The sequence below is a fragment of the Suricata suricatta genome, chromosome 6 (assembly GCF_006229205.1).
Source record: "Suricata suricatta isolate VVHF042 chromosome 6, meerkat_22Aug2017_6uvM2_HiC, whole genome shotgun sequence".
NCBI classification, from domain to species: domain Eukaryota; kingdom Metazoa; phylum Chordata; class Mammalia; order Carnivora; family Herpestidae; genus Suricata; species Suricata suricatta.
In genome coordinates this window covers 116,315,355-116,324,275 of record NC_043705.1, presented here as the reverse complement: position 1 = coordinate 116,324,275, position 8,921 = coordinate 116,315,355, and the positions used below count along the sequence as shown (strand labels likewise).

Below are 8,921 nucleotides of genomic sequence, written 5' to 3'. Positions count from 1 at the left end.
AGAGTGGGGGTAGTACCAGTTTTCCAGGGTAGATCACAAGACACCAAGGGTATAGGAGCCAACAAGTGAAGTCATCTAAGAAAAGGGCCAAGTGGACCGTTCTAAGAGACCTGGACCTGGAGATTGGGAGGGTTCTATCTTTTAGTTTCTAATCAGGTGGAAGGGATGCAGCCAAGATATAACAGTTAACTTTAGCCTCTAAGATAAAGAGAAACTTGATGATTCACAAGCATATACTCTGAAGTTCTCTCTCTGGAAGGAATTGCAGTAGGTTAGACAAAACCAACTTTTTAGAACACGTGTAATTCTCTCCTAGAAAGGGCTTGGAAAGGGCTAATGTGCTGCTACCTGCTACCTATATTGTTCCTCTGACCAAACTGCAATGTTTTGTTTATTTAATTAGTGGCTTTCTTCTCATTAGGCTTGCTGCCACAACCAAATGGAGATTTCCTAGCCTGCCAGAGTGGTGAGTCTGGGCTGTTTGCCTATGCCTGAGGCTAGCTTTTTGCCTTCTCTCTAATTTTTTAAAAGCTGTCTTAAAGACAGGAATTTAAGCTACATTAGAACCAGAGGAAAATATCAGCAAATCCCACTGAAAAGAGTAAGTGAATCACCTAAGGGGTTTGTGCCCCAAAGGTCAGATCTAATTCAATAACAGTCTGTCTGGGAGTCAGAATCAGAACATTTTTAAAAGGTCTAGGTGTTTTCTTCATAATTAGGTCAAAAGAGGTGAGCCTACTCAGTGGGAGCCTATTTTTAAAATAAACTAAAAGCTTCTTATTTAACTCCAAATACAGGTGGAGCAAAGTCTATATAACATCAGTACATAAAGAATAAAAGTAAAATATCCACTCTTTCTCTGAGATGATTTGTTTATGTGACCTAAATACTTGTGGTGTCTGAACATCGTCCTGTCTTCAAATAGATTTAGACCTATACCTGCAGAAAAAGAAAACCACAAGAAAGACCACAGTAAGATAGGGGGTAGATGTTTGGAGGGAAACATGAACAAAGATGAAGAGAAAACTCAGACAGGAAGATATGGTGTTTGGGGCTAAAGGAGGAGAAATAGCAGAAAGACGGATATGCCACTCCTGAGCACCAAAGCACTCAGCACCACTGGAGGGGTGGCTGATTCCTACTAGTCTCTGTTCTGGTTCATAGCATGTCTACACACATCTTTCCTTAACTTGGAAAATTTTGAAGAACATCTGTGGGCAGAAAACAATGGTTCAAAGAATTTCCATAGCAAACCATTTTGACATCAATAAAAATCACTGGGGCAAACATGGAAGTCTCATCCCTTTGGTCTGACTTTATTAAGACAAATTGAATGTTTACTGATTATCCAAGTGTATCTTTGTAGGCCAATTCAATAGCTTGAGGAGAAAATATCTTTGTGAATGAGAGCAAGAGAGACTTTGGAAGCTTTTTTTTCTGATGTATAGCAAAATATCAGCACATCTTTTTGGAGGAGAATAGCTTTAATTGCATCCTTTTGTTATCAAAAATGAGAATACAATTTTCTGAGAATGCTCCAGCAAAGCTCTTTTATTTAGACGTGGGCACTTCTTGGGACTCAAAACTGGACTCTGGTTTAGTTTGGGTAAGACTTTCTGGAACCTTAGAAAAGGCTGCTGACCCCTTGGTTCACCTTTCACATCTGTAAAATGTGTAGATTGACTTAGGAGTATTTTAGGATCCCTTCCGGTGCCAATATTCTGGAAACCTATGCTTCTTGACAGCTCAGTGAAAGAAAAGCATGTCTCTGATATATGTTTTGTTGATTATATGTAATAAAAAATTAGGATAATACCATGGTTTGAATAATGAAGAAAGTTTTGTATTTGTGAACAACTGTGTTTTTTAATCTCCATCCAGTTAAGAACTGTATGTACAGCAAATGGAAATAGAACTTGTAACAGTATGTCTTAGTGTTTATACAGTCAGCCTTCCTGCATGGCCAAGGAAACTTGTGTCAACTTATTACTATATAATCTCCAGAAGTTGTGAAGTAGACAGATTAAAGTTCTTTTTATCAAAACATTACAAGAGTTCTGGAGAAGATAAACAAAATGCAATAAATCTGATAGAGCTCTGTAATTTAACACTTCAGTTGAGGAGAGAGATGTAGAAATAAAATGTCCTTATAGGCAAGCAGTTCTGTGAAGGGTGGAACATGTTGGTCTGGCCTGCCTTTGCCAATAACAAGCTGTGTGTTGTAAAACAAGTCCCTTAGCCTCTCTGTTTCCCAGATTCCTTATGTCTAGAAAAAGAAATTGGAGTGAACGCATTCCTAACCACTTGCAGTCTTAGAGCCTTATGACTCTTAAAGGAGACATCAAAATGCAGTTAATTAAAAATTAATAATGTAAATACATTGCACAGATGCATATTTTAAACCCTTAAGAGAATAAATTCATTTTTATAATTTTATTTTATTTTATGAGAGAGAGAGAGAACATGTGAGTAGGGGAGAGGGATAGAGGGAGAGAGTGAGAGAATATTAGGCAGGCTCTGTGCTCAGTGCAGAGCCTGATATGGGGCTTGATCCCACAACCCTGGGATCAGGGCCTGAGCAGAAATCAAGGATCTGATGCTCAACCAACTGAGCCACCCAGGTGTCCCAGTAGAATAAATTCTTCAAAGATATCCATTTACATATAAATTATTTATAATTAAAACTCAGGGTCACATTACTTTAGATATAAAAGAGACCTTAGCAATCAGTACTAACTGTTGCAAAATTGTGTCATAATTATTTGTGAATGTGCCCCTTACCTTGTGCATTCTTTAAGGGAATTAATAGTCTCGTGTTTCTATTTTTTTTAAATTTACTTTTTTAAGTGTTTTATTTATTTTTGAGAGAGAGAGAGACAGCGTGAGCAGGGGAGGGTCAGAGAGAGAGGGAGGCACAAAATCAGAAGACAGGCTCCAGGCTCTGAGCTGTCAGCACAGATCCCAATGCGGGGCTCGAAACCACAAACTATGAGATCATGACCTGTGCTGAAGCTGGACGCTCAACTGACTGAGCCACCCAGGCGCCCTAGTCTTCTGTTTCTTTGTATCATCAGTAGTTAGACCAGTACAGATAGCGAGTAGATACTAAGTAAAGACTAATTAAATAAATTTGCAGATCAAGAAACAGAAGTCTTAAAAAGTTCTGCTAAGCTACCTGAAGACGCACAAGTAGCTAGATTGGAGCTTCTGTTTTTTTCTGAGACCGAACCCAGGGAAGGCTGGTTCTTTTTTAAGGCCAAATTGGGATTTTTTTAAAAAACATCATTAGCAATGGCATCTTGTCCATTAAAATAGGTTTTTTAAGGATAGCCAAAATAAAATTAAATGGAGAATAAGACACACAATAAATATTCTATAACTATTCATTGATTGATTTAAATTTGAATCAAATTACTCTATCTTCTTTAAAGAAATAAAGTTATCTTTTTGTGCCCAGCACAGCCATGGTTCATGGTCCCAAGAAACATCTGAAGCATGTAGTGGGCTCAGCACCGTATGCTGGATGAACTGACCAGTGTGTTTGCTCCTCGTCCACCTACTGGTCCCCATAAACTGAGAGAGTGTCTCCCTCTCATTTTCATGAAGGACAGACTTAAGTATGCCCTAACCGGAGATGAGGCAAAGAAGATCTGTATGCAGTGTTTTATTAATATTGATGGCAAGGTTGGAACTGATATAACCTACCCTGATGGTTTGGTGGATGCCATCAGTACAGGCAAGACTGGGGAGAATTTCCATCTGATCTGTGACACCAAGGGTCACTTTGCTACTTTGCTGTTCATTGGATTACACCTGAGGAGGCCAAGTATAAGTTGTGAAAAGTGAGAAGGATCTTTGTGGGGACAAAAGGAATTCTTCATCTGGTGATGTATGATGCTTATACCATCTGCTATTGTGATCCTTTCATCAAAGTGATTGACACCATTCAGATCGATCGGAGACAGGAAAGATTACTGACTTCATCAAGTTTGACAGTGGTAAGTAATCTGTGTATAGTGACTGGAGGTATTAACCTGGGATGCATTGGCATGATCATCAACAGAGAGAGGTACCCTGGTTCTTTTGATGTAGTTTATGTGAAAGATGTCAATGGCAGTAACTTTGTCACCCAGCTCTCCAACATTTTTGTTATTGACAAAGGCAATAAACCACGGATTTCTCTTTCCTGTGGAAAGGGTATCTGCCTCACCATTGCTGAAGAAAGAGACAAGAGACTGGCAACCAAACCAAATGGTCTTTAGATGATGTGATTAGAGGACTTTATATTTACTTAAAGATAATACAGCATGATAAAAAAGTAATCAGTTATATTTCTGTAGTAGCTGTCCACCTTTATTTCTTCTTTGCCTATATCACATGCTATCAAAAAATGAAGTATGTTTTATCACACTCTTTTTTAAATGTTTTTATTTTATTTTGAGAGTGAGAAAGTGCATGAGTGGGGGAGGGGCAGAGAGAGAGAGAGAGGAAGAGAGAAAATCTCAAGAGGGCTCTGTGATGACAGCACAAAGCCCAACATGGGGCTTGATCTCACAAATCATGAGATCATGACCTGAGCTGAAATCAAGAGTCAGTTGCTTAGCTGACTGAGCTACCCAGGCACCCCTATTTCTCCACACTCTTGAATCTATCCAAGCCTATCACTGCTTTGACCAATAGAGCACTAAGAGAATGATACTCCATCAGTTCTGGCCCTGATTTTTAGGACGATGGTAGTTTGCCTTGGTGTCTTGGAGCCTGGAGCTGTTACACATAAAACTCAGCTTCAGTGCTGAAGAGGTCCTCAGACTAAGACAAGAGAGGAGCCCAACTAAGCTCAGTCTTCTAACATCCCCATCTAGTCATCAGACATGGCAGAAAGCTGTCTCAAACTGTCCAGAACAGCTCAGCTTCTAGCTAAATATCATAAAGTGACCACAGTGGATGACCCATGAAGCAGAAGAATCATACAATTGAGTCCTACTTGAATTTGTGGTTAATAAAATCTTGAAATATAATAAAAGACTTATTTTAAGCCACTTAATTTTGGGGTTGTTTATTTGCAGTGATAATTGCTGAATTCTTTGTTTAAAAGTTATAGGATTCTACATTTTCTATAATGAAACTCTTGTCTTCTCTCCTACTCTTATCTTAAATCAATGCAGTTTAGAAAGATTTAATAGTGCTGACCAATTTGAAATTTTGCTATGTAAGAATTTCCCCAGAATTTCAACATTAAGAAAAGCTATGGTTTATTTTACAGCAAAGAAGTTTTAATTGGATCCATGATATATAAGCTATAGTATCAATTTCTTTTCCCATAAATGTAGCCTTACCTTTTATAGAGAAATCAATCAAAACAGTAAAAATTTGCCTAACAGGTGTATGTGTTTGGCAAAAAGCATTATGAGAGAATGACTGCCATTTGTAGAATGAGTATTATTATTTCCTTTCTTTTCCTTGTATTAATCTCTGATTTACTATTTCCACCTTCACTCCATTAGGTGTTATGTATGGATTTCTTCAAAAAACCTTTACTGAATCCCTACTGCATTTCTGACATGATCCTAAGCACTGGTGAGGAAGCTATGATGACTAAGAGGTAGACCTCTCCCTCAAGGGTTAAGAATTCTATCGGGGAAGACAAGTTTACTACTAAACATGGCCCATGGGTATAAGTGCTAAAATGGAAGTAAGCACGAAGGAGAATGGGAACTCAGAAATGAAGAGCAGTGCCTGCAAAAGTAGGCTGAAAGTTCCAAAGAGGCTGAAGTTGGGTGTTAAATGATAAATTTTGTAGACAAAGAAATGGTAAAGGACATTTCAGGCAGAGAGAATGGCATTTGCAAAGGGGGCAAAAGATAAGGGAAAAATATAGCAAAACTTCCAAGGAAGATGTAGCAAAAGATTGAAAGGGGAGGGCAGGAGACTAACGGGGGTAAACAATGGATTGTGGTAGAGATGGGGTGGGGGCACAGAGCGACAAACACTTATGCCATGAACTCACCCAGTGCTTTCGCCCAGTGCTCCCTGTGAGACCTACTCCGTGGGTAGCATGCCCAGCACCCTCTACAACTGATTAGACCAGAGGTGTATACCCAGCCTAAAGTCAGTTCATCCAATGGTTTTATTGTGATCAGGCAGATTCTCTAACTCAGAAATTTGCCTTAAGAAATGTGACTGGAGACTATGCCTTGTCATATGGTAGTGTGCACTAGATCAAACAGTCATGTAGACATGGGGTCAGTTTTGACCTCATGGCAAGCCAGAGCCAGAAGCAAGTTAATGCTACAGGGCACCAGGCAATGCCACAGGCCTTACAGAGTCTGTGGGTAAGAAAATAGAGGTCATACTGAAAGAGGCAGGAATGAAGCAATGGGCATTCAGAATGGAAGCCAGAGAGAGAGAGGTGTAGGCAGAGACCCCTAATACTCATTGGGAGACCAATTCTGAGAGGAGTGAGTTGGTTTGGACAATTAGGCCAAATGTAGTAGAGCTCAGCGAATGAGCACCTGGTTTTATCCATTGGATTTGACAATTATTACTGACTTCAGAAACAAGGCAGTCTCAGAGGACATGTGGCCAGAGAGCAGACACTCTTATGAGGACTCTGAGGCTACAGAGTGAGTGTATGAAATAAGGCTAATGAAATATGATGGAAACTGATGATTTCTCCTATCAACTGATGAGGCCATGAGAGATGGCTGCAAGGATGAGGGGATTCAAAACATGCCCAAATAGCCACCTCTCTCATAGTTCTCCTATTTTGAGGAGGAATCCAACACTGTATTCTTCTGAGATCTGTTGCCTTCTGTTTCTTTAATGATCACAAATGACATTGCTAATGTTCCATGGACTTTGCCAACATACAGCCAAGCAAGTCTCTACTTTGTCCAATTAATATTCACATATTCCAAGACTGGATGCAAAACTTCAGAAAGCTTTACCTTTTAAAGAAACTTGCATGCCCTGGGGCCATGAAGAGAAGGAGCAAAGTGAGCTAGGTTTTGTTTTGTGATTTTTCTACCGCTAGGATCTTTAGAGTGTGACTACATGCTAATAGATAGTAGAACGAATCCCAAAAACATAACAACGCTCATTATCTTGTTGCTGCCACAGGGGTTGATGCCTTACCCACAACAGCTCTGGTTTCTGTTTTATCTGGTGATACTATCTCCCAACGAAGAGCAGGGGGAGTGAGTGTGCCAAGTGGTCCGTAGGAGCATCGGTTGTCTCTAAGAGGGTCTACATGCCATTGGAGGTCTACTGCTAGTTGTAATATCACATTCCCATTACTCACCCTCAAAGGAGCCAGGGTCTAAAATCTTTCAGAAAAATAGCTCCTGGTGTTAGAATGGTAGACTTCCTTTCCACCTGTCTTCAAGGAGAAATGAGAAAAGAAAAAAAAAAAAACAGGCAATGAGTAATGACCAATGGAAGGGAAAAACACACCAACAAAAGAATGTCCTGTGAGAAAGCTCAGAGCTGTTTTATTTGTTTGTTTATTACTGGCTGAGATATAAAGGGAGTTTAAACAGTAGAGCTGCCTTCCTTCTCTGGTTAATAGATTAGCCAAATACAAGTTGGATCGTCTTTGCTTCCCACCAGGGTGCACCAATGCTATTCCAAACTTTGAACAAGATCAGCTTTTTAGCCCTTAATAATTGGGCTCAAGTCATTTTTGGAAAAGAATGATGAGGAGTTAAGTTGTTAAGGCTCTGTTTATTATAGCACAATTACCAAATCCTCTGGATTTTGTTTATCACATCTACAGTCTGTTCTGCTACAACATGTGTTTTTAAATGCAAATCAACTCATATGCCATTGGTAATTAGGAGAGTGATATCAGTGTAACACAGAAAATAAATTGGACCAAACATGTTTTTTCCCCCAGTGTGTTCATTGTCCAAAGCGATCAATTGTGTAAGCTTTTTCACAGTTAAATAAAACTTTAATGATATTTGAAGAGTTTGAAAAACAAACTGCTTTAACGTCTCTGAATATCTTCCTTTAGTTCAAGAAAGTGGCTGGCCTAATGGCCTGTAATCCTCGTTGTACTATCCACTCGAGGAGACTACCTGAGGAAACTGGAAGTACAGATTAAGAACCTGGGAAGATATTTTCCTGTGTTAAAACGAGACAATAACAACAGAAAAGAACAACTTTCTGAGTCATATTTTTATTTTGGATGTAACTATCCTTTATCAAAATGGCTGTTGTTAAAGACCTGTATCTCCACACTGGAAGTTTGAGTCCCAGGGTTTGAGACATCAAACGGCAAAGTGACAGAATTGGGGAGCACAGGCTAATGGAGATTTAACTCAATCTTTGTATCTTCAGAATTCTTATCATTTTTGTTAGTGCCCTCATTAAAAAGTACCATGGATTTTGAGGATCTGCTCCTAACCCTATTTTTTCCAACGAGTGCTGTTATGTTTAGTGTGTAATTTTGCAAAAAGTGAAGAAGGCGTAAGTGTAGTAGTATGGCTGACCCACCTGTGCTGGTATTTTTCATGAACAACATTTGTGGAAGACTTACAAAATACCAGAGGTTTTCTAAACATTTTACATATATTATCTCATTTAATTCCAACAACTTAATGAGGTTTGTTCTATTACTATCCCGTCTTTACAAATGAGGAAACCAAGAGCCAGAGAGAATAAACAAAGGTCAGAATAACGAGGGTTTTAAGTGGCTCTGCATCTGGATGGGCTAGGTGGGAGAGGTCCTATTCTTTAAGTTATACCAGTGGGAGGGCTATCTTAAAAGGTGAGTTAAAAAGCTGGGAAATGAGATTCTGTTAGAATAAGGTTATTATATACAGGTAGCATATAACCTTACTTGATGAGAACTGGCTTTCAAGCTTTGCCACATATGTTAATGAACATAACCAATTTTCCCTTTAACTCAGTGAGGTTCA

At 39.2% G+C, this 8,921-nt stretch overlaps 1 pseudogene; it reads left to right on the top strand.

Moving 5' to 3' along the window:
* The first annotated feature begins 3,464 nt into the window (after positions 1 to 3,464).
* Positions 3,465 to 4,262, top strand: LOC115293530 (annotated as a pseudogene).
* The last annotated feature ends 4,659 nt before the right edge of the window (positions 4,263 to 8,921 follow it).